Source organism: Haemaphysalis longicornis, unplaced genomic scaffold (genome assembly GCF_048455015.1).
Source record: "Haemaphysalis longicornis isolate Haplotype H1 unplaced genomic scaffold, Haemaphysalis longicornis Haplotype H1 scaffold_39, whole genome shotgun sequence".
NCBI classification, from domain to species: Eukaryota; Metazoa; Arthropoda; class Arachnida; order Ixodida; family Ixodidae; genus Haemaphysalis; species Haemaphysalis longicornis.
In genome coordinates this window covers 2,431,827-2,447,373 of record NW_027526359.1, presented here as the reverse complement: position 1 = coordinate 2,447,373, position 15,547 = coordinate 2,431,827, and positions in this window count along the sequence as shown.

Here is a 15,547-nt window from a genome sequence, read left to right as displayed (position 1 = left end):
TTCACTATTTGAAAACCCGTGTAGAGAAGAAAACAAACATGTAAGCGGATTTATGATGCCAGTCGCTTTGAAACTTCCTGTTACAATTTTCAATCACATTCGGTGGCATTAAAAGAAGCATAGTTTCAGATTAGCCTTATTCCGCAAATCCCGCATCGTTTGTTTAAGAGTATGTGGCTTTTGTTTCAGCGCCTTTTAACACCGTATCTAAATGTATAATGTGCCTCCGTTTCGAGCATGCAAAACCAATTGGCCCACTTTTGTACGTTACTTCAGTGTTCCGCCACCACAGGAGCTCCCCTCTTCAGTAGGAGGTCCCCTCTTCAGTCTCTGACTCTGGGACCTCCTTCGGAAGTCTTCTATTGTATACAGTCTTGTTTTAACACAAAATAAAATAAATTCAAATTCAAAAAATAAAAAAAAATTGTGATGCAATTTAAATATAAAAACGACGTAAGAAATCACGTATGCTTCGATAGCTTTATAATGAATTGATTATTCGACACAAAAGGAGAACATCTCAATAATTTTAACCTGAAGATTTGGAGTAATGCGCACTGTTCCCTCTCACGGTAGGGGTATAAGGCAGCTGTTGCACCGATCTATGCTCCACAATTGTATGGCATGTATTCGACAGAGGAAGCGCACAGCATTGCTTTTTAATTTCTATAATTGTCAAGCACCCTTAAAACTAGAGAACTTTGCAGCCTGAAAGCTTTTTTGTGCAGTAAAAAGGCGGCATAACATGTTCCAGATATGTAACAAAAAACGCAATAAATGAATAGAAAACGAGAAAAAAAACGAGTGCCGTGGTCCGGTGTGGCGATGGGCTTTTCTGCGTGCTACGAAGGCGTTGCTGCGGTTCATAAACTACGAGTAAAAGCACCCCAAGGACCCTTTCCATGGCACCGTCATAGACGTGGTGTCGTTACAGACATAATTCTTGACACATTCAAATTTCTTTCATAGCTGCTAACTACGAAGATGTCATCGCCTTCTGCGTGCAAACTCTTTTATACCGCGTGAGAATGGCTGGACCTTTCTATAAGTTTCCCTAAAACTAAGGAACTTATACAGGGACCTAAAATACAGGGACTCCCTTTTTTCATAGAATAGGTTACCTACTCTAAGCGCTGCTTTTCGTAATGACTGGAACCTACATTTCCCCTAAAAGCTCTGGAGAAATTTACTACTATTAAAATTCTAAACCTCCAACAAGCGCAACTTTGCATGAGTAACAATGGGTCACTGATTTGTCAATCAGTTCTGTTGGCTAAGGAAAAGGCGTTTTTCAAGTTATGTAAACTAATCAAATTTGAAAATATATATTTTAAATAATTAGATCACAATTATTGTAGCATTGCTCTAAATAATATTCAGGGACAAGCTTTGGTTAGGTGGCTTACTAGTTCAATTTCAGTTTCGGTTTGTAACAAAAAATGATAAATAAGATAACGTAAGTACCCAGACAGGGGTACCTTAGGGCAGAACTTTGCAGAACACTGCACATGGCACCCCTGATGATCGTTAACCCAAAAAAATAGGCGCAGTCGCTGAACAAAAGAAACATCTTTAGTATTACGCAATTGAGAAAATAAGTGCTAAGTCGCAAACTAAAATAACAGCGCTAATTTGTCACAGCAAGCCATAGTAAAAAAATGATTACAATGGGAGAAAAACGCCTAAGGAATCCAACAGCTTAACGTTGATAAGGGCACTAACCTAATTAAATATGTATATACGCAATTAGTTATACACATATATAAAGAAAAATGCATGCTTATCTGTTATGACTAAGTATTCACATCAGCTAATTCAAATGGGCACAAATAAATTACCACATACACATACGCAGACACATTCCTAATGGCCAAATTTCGTTAAGTGGAAGAAACATAACGGCTTTTGATCGTTGAAGTTTAAAGCGCAGCAAGCTCTTCAATGAGCTCAGAGGTCGGGAACTTTTGATGAACTCCAGGTTTTTCCACTGCCTAACTGCAGCAAATTCAAGACTGTCATTTCCGTGGTTCTTTGTTATTTTTGGGAGCGTTATTTTGTTCCGGAAATCGGGTGCTGTTAGGGTTAGCCAGAACCAGTCTACCTAATATATGGAGGAGAGTTTGGTTGTTGAACAGCTGGTATTCCATACCACTTACAATAAAGTTATGAGCCTAATTAGAGGAGTCGTTCCAATTTTTTTATAAAGACGTGTGACATGGGAATTGTATGGCCACGAGTGATATTGCGAAGGGCTAGATCTGAATTTGTGTTACTGGATTTAAATGAATTTGGTAAGTTAGACACAAGGTTTCAATGCAACATCTCTGATGGCTGTGCACAAAGCGTGGTAGAGTGTAAGCTGTGTCTTTGGGAGAAAGTAATTGCGGGCTTGGACCATTGGTCTTATGCCATATGCCATCTTTTTTCCTCAGTGCTGTGGTATGCACCTTGGATTTCAAGAGGTTGTCCATCTGGATGCCAAGGATTGTGCGTTGATTGCCAGTGAAGATTGGGTGCATGCCAATATATGACGGTGCTGGGGTACTTGTTTGGTGTTGACAACGCAAGACCACTTATGTTGTCTTCGGCGGATTGATTAGTAATTTTTTTATAACACCAGCTGTCTACATAAGATAGGTCATGGTTTATTCTGACCCTCACTTTTCTAATTGTGTTAAGTAAAGTATAAATAGTTTTTTATTATATATGAGGCGTTCTGCGGCAGAGGAAAGACAGGTAGAAATTTCATTTATGCGGACTCAAAATACTTATAGGTTTTAATATGAACCATTGCGGGACGCCAAGGTTAATAATTGTTTAGGTTTAAGGAGCGCCATGAACACTTATTAGTTCTCGATGTAACAGTGAATTACAAAAAAATCTGTAAAGGATGTCTAGTATGCCACTAGAAGCGAGTTTTCTGAAAAGGATGATGCGTTCTATGGAATCAAATGGTTTAGTAAGGTCAGTATATCGAACAAGCTTACCCTTGTTTGTTTCTTGTTTGAATTTATCAGTAAGTGGTAGGAGCGCTAGGATTGTCAAATACCCAGAAAGAAATTTGAACTGTCCCGATGTCCGAATATATTTCTCGAGATAGTTAGCAACCTCTTTTGGATTAATTCAACGACTTTACCTTACTCAAAATTAAAGTATACACATTGGCAAATAGTTTCTTATTTCTGTACTGTCACTTTTTGATAAAGTGTAGTTATTTTGGTGTAGCTGTTCAGGAAAAACACTAGTTCTGAAAAACAGACCTAAATACAGTCAAAATTCGAGTTAAGAAAACCCGATTTATTAAAAGTCCCGATTTAAAACCTATCCTGATCCCCCTGAGGCACCCGTGGAGCTCTATGCTTTTACTAATTCGATATAATCGAACCAATATCGCAATCCTCCGCGGTTTAACGAACCCTTTTAAAAAACTGCAGTTGAATAGGTGGTAATTTTTGGTCTATTTTGAAGAGAACGCCTAAAAATTGATTACGGCGTACTAAAAATAACATCGCGGGTCACCTTCGTTCCGCTTTTACCAGACTGCACGCTGCAAAACAGGAGTTATACGTTGGAGTTGAATTCACCAGATAGCACTAGCAGTAAAAAAACGTTTTCTTCACCAACCTGCTGAATGTAGTTCCCGTGCTGTCACCGTATTTTATATCGTTCTGTGTTGGAACTAATTTTGTTTTTGTGAAATTAAAGTTGTTGGCATGCAGACCGTCTAAGATAGCTACTTATGTGCGCGGAAGGGGTGTGTGTAAGCACACGCACCGCTGAACCTTGTGACGGGCGTGCGGGACATGGAGCCCGCGGAATCCTGTGCCCCATTGTGAAGATACATGGGGGCATCTTAGTTCAGTAGATGAAGTGCCCGTGGCGATAAGCTTCTCCGACTACAAAAGCACCGACGCAAAAGCCGTCACGAAGAAAGTTTCTTATGACGGAGATATTTTGATGCGTGTAGAAATAGTGGACAAAGTTGCGACTAAGATGGAGGCGAAGAGGTTGAAGATATCGAAGTTCCCGTTCCGACATCAGGGCCGAATTCTACTGGGTGCCGGAATTGCGGCGGGGTTCATTCCGCAGGGTTTATTTCCCGCTGGGTCCACGTGACGACACAGAATTCCAGCCAAAACCTATTCGCCTGACCAAAGCGCGGGGGTATTTTCGGTCTGAGCCAACCTCGGGAGACTCCGCACTAAATCGACCCCGGAGGATATCTTCCGGGGTTCTTCCGGATGCCTTCCGGCACCAACTAGAATGCGGCCTCAGGGAAGGTGACGATTATCCTTGATCTGCAGAACTCACAAGGATAGCGAAGACGCACTGAATGCACTACAAACTTAGGGGAAAACTGGCCGGCCGTTGTTTCGAAGCGCACGCAAGACAAAACGCCCGCTTCTTTGTTAGCAAAATAATTTCTTGTCCAAAGGGGGCCGCTCTCGTTAGGGTAACAATTACCGTGTTTACATTTTATGCGCACGGTGGCAATTTTATTTTTGAAGCATTTACGCTTTGAGAATACGATGCCGCATACGCTTGCTGGATGCCCCTATATAATCGAATGTACCGAATTAAGTGAGCAAGAATTCGCTAGCACAGTTTACCGAAGTGCTCGATTTAACAAAATATGTCACAACTCCCCTCAATTTAGCTCAACAGAGTTTGTACTGTACAAGTTAGATGTTCTGACACATACTAAACGACCTCTTTCATGTGAATGGCGTTCATACCGTCAAATCTACGGGTACTACTATTATGATTAAGAATTATACTTGTAACCATGAGATTCATGCACGGTAACACAAAGTTAATGGGAGACATGAGAAAGACATTCTATATCATTTTTATATGAGCGATTACTGTAAGAGTAGAGGTGTTAGTGCTTGGTGGTTTCGTAAATGCCACGCTAATGAAACTCTCAATATCTACCGCCTCTTGAATATGCTGTCGTTTTGGTGAATTTCGCTGATTTCACTTTTATTTGTATTATTCAGAACACAAATCAATATGTGCCATTTTTTCAAAACATCGAGACCCGTATTACAAAATCTGTATTTTGTGGTACTTTTCTTTGGGAGCATTTAGTAGAGACGTCAAAATGTTTGGGTATTATAAGAACGTTCTTGTGAAGCAGCGTTGAAATGTGCTTTTTCATTTTTCGTCACCACTTTTCGTTTTTTGCCTACTGTAATGTAAACTGTGGCTAACTACGCATTTTGTTGCTACAAGCAATTCTTGGGACATAACATGAACGAAGTCGAACAGTCTATAGCGAATTTAGGAGTTAAACGAATTCAACGTAAGCACTTTCGGGATTAGTAAGAGAGGTAAGACGAGTCCAGTCAACGACTGTTATTTATTCTTAAGCAGTTTTACGTCAAAAACCGAGTGGTGAAGGGGAGAGCTCCCTTCCGAACTGGTCGATTGGAAATGATGTGCGATAAAGTAGGGATCACTGATATTTGGCCACATTAGGAAAGCCTCGGGTGTAGTTTGAAGATTACTCATTGCATGATCAATATGGGTTCTTGTACCCTGACGGGAGCGACCTGTTGAACATCAATTAGTGATTCTATGCAGTAGCATTGATAGCAGTTTGTGTATTCGTTTACACTTAAGCAGCAGTATAGAACGTTATATTCATGTTTCCTAGTAATACAACGCTTTGTTCTCATTAGGGGTTAAATTCAATATATAATCAAAGGCATGACGTAAATATTGAATAAAGGAACTTGGCTCGCAATAAATACAGCCAAATATGGTTTTTTATGAAGGTTTATAAATGTTGATTTGTCACTTTCCGCCCAGACTACTTCGCAGGGTGGGACTTGCAAAGTTAGATCGAGTCTGTGTGTATTTTAGACTTGGTTAAAACAGTCGCATCCCTCCCCTCCCCCGCTACTCAATGTACCTTGAATGCAATATTATGATGAGCAAGACGGAAAGCAATAAAGGTTGTATGAGCGTTCCTGAGCTGGCTTTCTGAGATGCAAATGTTCGCGAATGGGTGTTTACCCGTAGCCAGAAGCGACTGAAATTCCTTAAAATGTTTTTTTATGCCTCCAAATTTAGCATGAATGGCTAGTTGTTGGTTTCCTGAGGATAAAGACGGAACTTCACTGATGTTCACTTAAGTTATGGCGGCGTGTGAGCTGTACGTGCCGGGTCAGGATTTGTGTTACTGCGCATAGCGTGAGTGTGCCTAGTGTCAGGGTGCTCAGCGTCACCGAAAACGCATAGGTCTTTCTTGTCCCGTATTGCGTACACCCAGATATTCGCTTGGCCAGCATTGGTGACCCAATCATTCGTCCACAATTACTGCCTTTTGAGTTCCTTCTTTCTGTTCAGGGCAATCGCAAAAATTATCTAGTTTGGAGATGTCAGCTGTGCCTTCACATAAATAGAGTGAGATTCTTGAGCGTGAAATCCCATATCCTTGGTCTGCAGACGGGCGCTTTCAGTCTTGCGTGCAAATTCTGTCTGTCTGCCCCTAGAACAGCCGTGGCAATCAAATTTTTTTGAGGCTGAAGGAACATGGTGTAGGATGTACCTATCACTCCTTGACATGGACACTCATTCGTGTCGCGAATGGCATAAACAAAGCCCAAACCGGAACTGACGTTGCAGATAGCGACCTGATCATGTTCGACGATTCCGCGTGCGAATTCTTCAGTGCGTCTTTGGGTTTGTTAAGCTTTTTCAGACGCCACTGCGCCGGGTAGCAGTGAAGTTACCCAAATTTCTATGGAGTATGCGCGTTTTTTATGCCTGCCAATGTTGTTATTTTTTCTCTCGATCCATTGTCAGTCGTTGCCGATTCGCACTGGGGGAAGGGGACAGCTTCTGTGCAATTGTCGGTGTACTGAATAAGCTTTTCAATGCGAAGTTGCTTCTCTGCTAAGATGGCGAAACGACGCACAGACTAGGATTCATTGAATGCGCACCCACCTGAAAATCGTACACAAAAAATTGGTCCTAATACACGCTGTGAACGTGGTAGGAACGCAAAGCGTTAAACAACACCCACCAGAATCACTCATGCGACATCACTTGAATTCACACACGTGTCTTACAAAAAGCGAAAGCAGAGATTATGCCAGCCGTTACCTGGAATTCGCGGGAGAGGCGTTCCGAACGCAGTAGCAGCGTCGGCCACGCCCGAGCTACAGCGACGGCGCCCGCCGCTATAGCCCGGCCGTGAGTCGGGAGAAATAAAACGGACGGGAACGTTTTTGGAAGGGTGAGACTGCGGAACCTAGCCCTCCTGATGTGCTAGCTTGGGGCTACACCACTCCGCGACAGAAGCGCAGACACCGAAAAAATTGGGCATCTGAGCTTAGTGTTTCCCATTTATACCAATTTAAACTAGTTAATTTAGTAATCTTGAGCGTTGCGAGAAAGCTGAGGGAACTTTTATAATCGCTATTTCTCAGAATAAGTTGCTATTTTCACCTTTTCTACTTTCGCCGCTTAAAACACGATCGCATTGGTATTCATCAATTTAGAAAACGGAGTCCCATTCGTGGCAAGCAGTGCGCAAAATGTAGCGCTAACTAGCGGCCAGATGTCTGAATGTGGTTTGTACATTTTGTGTTTACACCCTGCAAACCAATCGCTAACGTATCTTTGCCGTACGACCGCTTTATTCGTCGGGTCTGGGTTACCCAGGAGGTTAATCAAGCCATGCGAAGTCAGCGCGCAATGGAGCCGAAGCTGCTCCAAGACAGCCCCAAAACAACTGTAGCTAAAATGAGACGACAAAACCGTACCCCCGAATCCGCCGCCGGCGAGCAGGCACTTCCGGGCAAGAAACGTTGGGTAAATTGCGGCGCCATCTAGAGTGTGCTCCGCGAGTTAAACCATCCACCCCAACCTGGTTCCATCGCCTCCTCACCCGCGTTGCGAGTTTGTTCTCCCGTACGCCACGCAAGAATGGTTTGCTGAAAGATCTAGAAAGGTTTTCTTTAAAACTGTCCACTGCTGCTAACCAGTTGCTGATGCGTTTCACGGCATTCCACGCCTTGTTAGTGCTCAAACACCCGCTATAATAACGCAAGCAAAATATTCAGGGCGTTTCATTCTTTTTCAACAGAAAAAAACGAACTGACACAAGCACTTTGAGAGCACTGTTTCATACAGTTCATAAAAAGAAAAAGAAGAAAAAATGGGAGTGAGTGAATGACTGATGAGTTTAGAGAAAACCCTTAGCAGACGTTCAGTGCCACTGGCTTACTAGAAATGGCCCTTGTATAACGAAAAACACTCCGTGAGTCGGTAATTTTCCGCGCCATCTTGGTTGGCCGTCATTTGCTGAGGCACTGTAGCTGCAGCATGAAACGTCCTTCTTACAAAAGACGCTGCAGTGAGTCTCATTGCTAGGTTGTAGGTAATAGTTTACTCAGGCTGGAGGCTGGGTGACACGCTTGGCCCATATAAACGCCTTGGTGAAAGAATACGCTGAACGATCATGTAATATTGCTGCAAAGAAGTATATGTCTAACCCCCACAGTTTTTATTCCGGTGTCATAGATTTACTCAGAGCCGCTGCGGGGCTCCTCCTCACCACCGATGACAACTCTGTTGCAACTAATACCCCCCTCGCCTCCACCCATGACCCTTTGGAAAGTTGCGCCGGCAGCAGCTAACGGCGGTACTGCGGTTATCAGATGATTGCCAAAAATAAACAGGAGCATGGCGGGGCGTAAAAAATGCACTGACCATTACTAGACTGCTTGATCTGAAACCTGTGCGCAGCGCGAGCTACAGTCTTCTCGGTCACGGCGCATTTCTGCTACTTCTCAGGAAGTGTTCGCGTGATCAGCGAACGTAAGGCGACGCGCGCTACTCTGCTGCTACCTCACAGTGCGGCGCCGCCGCAGGCCAGCATGTTGAAAATCGTGTTCGAACCTCCAGCGCAAATGTCACGTGGTTTGGATTCGCCCCGCACAAGGGAGCAGCGAGAATGTTGTTGCATATCGTGTTTGAACCTCCCGCGCAAACGTCAAGCACAGTTACGCTTCATGCCGCTACCTATGAAATGCCGGTTGTGCTCGTGGGAGATTTAGGATTCGAAATCGAGTGGTTCGGGTGTGGGTTAATGTGTTACACAGACATCTTAAGCACACAGTATAGCGCATACAAGGGAGAAGGAAAACGGACAACCTCATGTTTGTACGCGAGAATAGACCTCAATGGCTTCCAGGATTTAAATTGCTATGGGACGGGTGCATGCCGTTCGTTTGGAGAAAGAAGAGCAAAAATTGAAGCGTTGGCCCGAACACAAGCGCGAATGGGTGCAAAAACAACCGAAAGCTGCTGGCACTGCTGTTACCGCCTTAAGTTCAGCTAGTCGAGTAGAGGCGAATCCCTCCTTGATGAACAGCAAATTGCCCGCTGGAACCCCGCGGTGAGCCATTATGACTTCTTCAGAGGGCTTTCTGCTAAATCGCTTCCGAGCGAATAATACTGAGAGCACCAGCCACAAACGACATGGCAAGATGAAAGCCGGTTTTTTTCCACGCAGCTAAAATCCCGATGATGATGATTCGTTGATTGTTAGTGATTACGATGATGATGATGACGACATCTCAACTCTTCCGCCCTTAATAGGTAAAGCGTGCAGGAGAAAAGCCGTAGCGGTCAGGGGGCCGTCGGAGCCTTGTCGATTTCCGCAAAGTTCGCGGGTGGCCAGCTGAAGCCTTCGCTGCTTCCAAACACGCAGCTACGGATCTCTTGTCTCTTGGGGCAACTTCCACTCGTCGGACAACCTAGTATGAATACTGCGTGTGATGGGAAAGATGTGGCTGGCACGGTCATATTGATCGGCAGCTCTGGGCCATCCTTCTGCGGCAGAGATACAACCAAGGCGTTCAACGAAGTGTGCGTCGCAATGTTGTCTAATGTGGTCGCGAGTGTGCAACCAGTCGAGGTAAATGCGGCCGGAACGAAACTACAACAGCTGCTCAACGATTACGCCGACGTGTTCGCTCCCGAGGTAGGCCACTGCAATGGACCACCGAGGACGTTTCAGCTGAAAGAAAACGCGTGTCCACGGTTTTGCAAGGCCCGCACGGTACCCTACGCCTTAAGGGATAAGATCTCGGACGCGCTAGACCAGCTGGTTACCCAAGGTGTCCTGGCACCGGTGAAATCCGCCGAATGAGCTACACCAGTAGTACCCGTCGTAAAGGGCGATGGTTCCATTCGAGTGTGCGGAGACTCTCGCATGACAGTAAACGCAGCAACTATGATGAAACGTTACCCGTTGCCTCAAGTGGATGACATCTTTGCCAAGCTAAACGGAGGAGAAGCCTTCACGACTCTGGACTTTCGTCAAGTTTACACCCAGTTACCGTTGGATGAAGAGGCCAAGAAGATGACAGTCCTCAACACACACAAGGGCCTGTTTTGTTTTAACCAGCTGCCTTTTGGCGCAAGCTCTGCTCCGGTCATATTTTAGAGGCGGATGGATGGGCTTCTGGGCGATATTCCCGGCGTGAAAGTATACCTGGATGACATTATAATCACGGCGAAAAGGAATGACTTGTCCAGGCTAAGGCAGGTCCTACAGCGGCTGCGGGAGTACGGTCTCCGACTTCACAAAGGGAAGTGCAAGTTCCGGCAAGATGAAGTCACTTTCCTAGGTCATCGTATTGATGCTAAAGGCCTGCGGCCAAAGGATGACAACATGAAATCTGTCATCGAAGCACCAGCACCCACTTCGGTGAGTGAGCTGAAAGCCTTCCTGGGACTCGTAAACTATTATGGCAAATTTCTGCCAAATCTTGCCACCGTGCTGGTTCCCCTATATGCCCTCTTATCTAAAGACCCCGGTGGCAGTGGGAGCAGGAACAAGAGCGAGCATTCCAACCAGTAAACGAGGCAATAGCGGCTTCCAAGTTCCTTGCTCACTTCGACCCTGACAACCCGCTACGACTCGAGTGTGAAGCGTCACCTGTAGGCATTGGGGCTGTTTTGTCGCACCGTGTCAACGATGTTGAGTACCCCATCGCATTCCGGTCCCGGACACTTACAACGGCCGAGCGCAATTACTCCCAGTGGGAAAAAGAAGCGCTGGCTCTTGTCTTCGGCGCCGCGCGGTTGAAGGAATATTAGTATGGACATCGATTTGTTCTAGTAACAGATCACAAACCTCTCACTGGCTTATTCAATCCAAGTAAGGCGATTCCACCGATGACTGCAGCGAGAATCCAGCGTTGGGCCTTATTTCTCGGAAATTATGACTACACATTGCAGTATCGCAAGGGCAGTCAACATTCTAGTGCTGACACCCTCAGTCGTCTGCCATTGCCGGTTACGGAGCCGTGAGACGACTGTCCCGACGCATGTGTTTTGTATACCCAGGGCCTGGAAGAAACGGCGATATGCGCTCGCGACGTGGCACAACTGACTAATCAAGACGCCATCCTCCGAAAGGTCGAAGAGTGGATTGCAGAGGGATGGCCATCTTCCCTACCACAGGGTCACGAAAACGTTCGTCCGTACTTTAACCGTAGAACAGAGTTAACCAGAAGCCACAATTTGGTATATTGGGGACACCGCTCTTTCTGGGGATATTTTCGACGGCGTCTGCCACTTCTAAGCACGCGCGCATGACCTGTTGCTGGTTTATGCGCGCACAGGTTTATTGTGAAGCATAGTGGAAGGGAAAAGAAAATGCGTGCATTCGCTGCTATAGGTTTCCTGCCCCTGCTGATCAATGGCATGTCCGTTGCGCTGGTGCGAGGTTTAAACGCCGACGCTAAACATCCCAATGGGACCTGTTCGGAGTCTTAAGTGGTAGAGCGGATTGGGTTTGTGTGTTAGGCTATGTTTAAATTACAGACTCAAAAAGCTGTAAAAAATGCCGTGTCACGCAGTTTGGATGGCTGAGACGTGCAATGACGTTATCCTTCACAGTTATTAGGACAGTTGGGGCAACAGTCTGAACTCGGCCTTACACAAACAGTAGGATGCTTACGACACGGGAGGGACACAGGCCCTTCCATGCTTATCTGCAAGAACAAAGCTTGTATCCGCCAGAGGTTCATTCAGCTAATTGACTAGGAAATATGATCCATTGCAAACTACGATAAACATGTTTTGTTCTGTGCACTCCGTGGACTGCGTCCAGCTTTGCAGGTCACCCTTTTCACAGACTGAAACGGCAGTACTTTTTTATATCGTAGTTCCAGTGAGCATATCTTACGCTACGCTATTTGTTGCGTACAGAGGTCAACAATGTTGACAGCAACGCGCGAACGCGCGGCTTTCGATACGTGCAGTGCAGCCTGTTGACAGCCTCTGGCGCTACCAGCGAGATTAGGTGACCGCGCAGCAGCGGCTTGGCATGCGAACGCTATTGCCCATGCTTCCTTTTTTTGCGGGAGAAAGATTCGACATCAAACGTTCCTCACCGCGACCGTCGCCAACGCCTATATTAAATGATATCAGACGCTGATAACTAGCCCACTCTCGTTTTCGCCTTTGGTATGGTTACCACATTCCCCTTTTTCATATCAGAACTATGTCGAAGGCGATAAGAAGACTGTAATGGTGATCAGCGGAAGACAACGTTTAATTTGGGCTTTGGCGGCGGTCGTGGTGAGTGACGTTCAGCGTCGAACCTTGCCCCCCAAAACAAGGAATCATCCGTAATAGCTTTCACATGCCAAGCCTCCGCAGTGCAGTCACTTTATCTATCTGGTCACGCCGGTGGCTATCATCCGGATGCGCTGCACGTACCGAACGACACGCATTCGCGTGTTGTGAACACTTTTGACCTCTGTACAGCTGAGGAAGTGCGGTAGGCGCACTGTAAAGATAATTTTTTTCACCAGTTTCCGATCGCTTAGGTACGGCGCATTGCCTCCAAATGATATCCCCAAGATAACAGGTTCTAAGCGCAAGCGTAGAGATGCGACGGCGGCCATACCCACCTTCGCCATTTGTTGGGTTACTAAGCTAACCCGAAGGAGATCCTACAAACATAGCACTACATCTACAGGGAAAACGCCCAACCGCTGAAAAGGTTGCCTTGTTTACAGCTCCTTTCGTTGGTAAAACATTGTTTTCCAGCAGGAATAACGGCGCTTCTAAGAGCGGAATGCCCTTGTGGTCGTGTATATACAAATTCGCACCTCCCCTGCGAACTTTTTCCCTTGCATAACCCGCTGCGGTGGCTCAGTGGCTAAGGCGTTGCGCTGCTGAGCACGAGGTCGCGGGTTCGATTCCCGGCCGCGGCGGCCGCTTTTCTGATGGAGGCGACAAGCAAAAACGCCCGTGTGTACGAGATTTCGGCGCACGTTAAAGATCCCCAGGTGGTCAAAATTAATCCGGAGCCCTCCACTACGGCGCGCCTCATCGCCTGCGTTGCGTCGGCGCGTTAAACCCTACAATCAATCAATTTTCACTTGCATAGACGAGCTTCACGTGAAGAAAGTTCTTACGTAAAACTAAAGTCGATAAAGTTTCCGCATATTTAAATGAAACAAAATGCCCGAATATAAACAATGCTAGTCGAGCAGGTGCGCCTGGTACCAGTGAGCGTTAGTTTTGTACTTTGAAGTTTGCATAGCTAATAATGGGTTTAGATTTAACCTATATTGCTCGTTGCTGACCGGTATAATAGATAGTGATTGCACAAGGGGCACTGGTTGGTAGAACCACGACTTTTTATGCGAGCAGTGGCAGAACCCAGTACAAGCAAAGCGAAGCTTCCGAGTTTGGGTATTAAATTTAGCCCCACCTTACGAAGCACGCCTTCCCTTCGCGGCAAAATGTCGGAACGCTGGTTCCCACTGTCGCCGGTTGCGATGAACACATCGCTACCTGTTAAGCCGGTCGTGGGACAAACAGTCTTCCCATTTTGTGAAAGGGAATACTTTGATTTCGACATTAAAGAGTTTTGTGACCGTTTTAGGTAACCATGCACTGGCGGCCCGCTCAGCACAACAGGAGCGGCAGCCACCAATGCTGCCCGCAGCCAAGCGCGTCCCGCTTGCGCAATAACGACCCCTCTTGCTATCAGAACGCAGCGGAACTTCAAAAACGGCCTGATAAAAGTATTATTTTTACGTGAGTATTGGTCCTTATCGTTGATTCGTTTCTCTATTGCAGCGTTTTTAGTCATCAGAGCAAATCTCTCTGCTTTCTGCAGTACATTTTCTGTTTCTAGTTATTACTGCAAAGCGGTATATGTCTAACCCCCCAGGTTTTCATTCCGGTGTCATCGAATTATTCGGTGCCGCTCCGGGGCTCCTCCTCAACACCGCTAACACCTCTTTCACAATTATTATCCCCCTCGCCGCCACCGATGCTCTTTTGGCGAGTTGCGCAGTCGGCAGCTAACGGCAGTAGTGGGGTTATCAGATGATTGCGAAACATAAACAGGAGCACGGCGGGGCGTAAAAAATGCACTGACGATTACTACACTACCTAATATGAAATTTGTGCGCAGCGCGCGCTGCAGTCTTTTCGGTCACGGCGCATTTCGGCTGCGTCTCAGGAAGTGCTCGCGTGATCAGCAAACATACTGCTGCTACCTCGCCGTGCGCCGCCGCCGCCGGGCGACATGTTGCAAATCATGTTTGAACTTCCCGCGCAAATGTCACGTGGTTCGTATTAGCCCCGCACAAGGGAGCAGCGAGCATGTTGTTGCACATCTTGTTTGAACCTCCCGAGCAAACGTCACGTGGTTTGGATTAGCGGAGAATGAAACAGCGTCTAGTTGCCGGATTGTGCGCGCACAGGTTTGTAGTGGAGAATAGTGGGGGGGGGGAGCAGCGGGGAGTGCACGCGCACCTATAGGTTTCATGCAGGTCCTGATGGATGGCATGCCCGTTGTGCTGGTGCGAGGTTTAAACGCAGACGTTAAACAGCCCAATGGGACCTGTCCGGAGCCCTTAGTGATATAGCGGATTGGGTTTGTGTGTTAGCCTTTGTTCAGACTACTGATGCAAAAGCCGCATCGTGATCTATGGACGGAAAAAAATGGATGTCACGCAGTTCGGGTGGCTGAGGCGTGAAATGACGTCATTCTTTAAAGTTATTACGACAGTTCGGGCAAGTCTGAAACCGGCCTTAGGATATGTTCAGACTACCGACGTAACACCCGTATCTTGCGCTATGCACGTATAAAAACGGCAATTTCACGCAGTGTTCCTGGCTGCGACGTCAATGGACGTAATTATTTAAAGATATTACGACAGTTGCGACAACAGCCTGAACCCAGCCTTACACAAACACTAAGACACTAAAGACGCGGGAAGGACACAGGCAGTTCTATGCTTATTTGCAAGAACAAAGCTTGGATCCTTCAGAGGTTAATTAGGCTAATTGGCTAGGAAGTATCTCAATCGCAAGTTGTGCAAAAAATCTCCGGTCAGTAATGATAACAAAACAAACAGTATAGACAGCAGCCGCCGTAGGAGTTTCGAGGATGGGCTGAGGTAGTTGAGAAAAAAAAGGCCGTTCTGCTTTGTACAAACAGATGACATGCGAAGCTACACGCTATCCACGGACTGCACGAGGCAAAGCACGT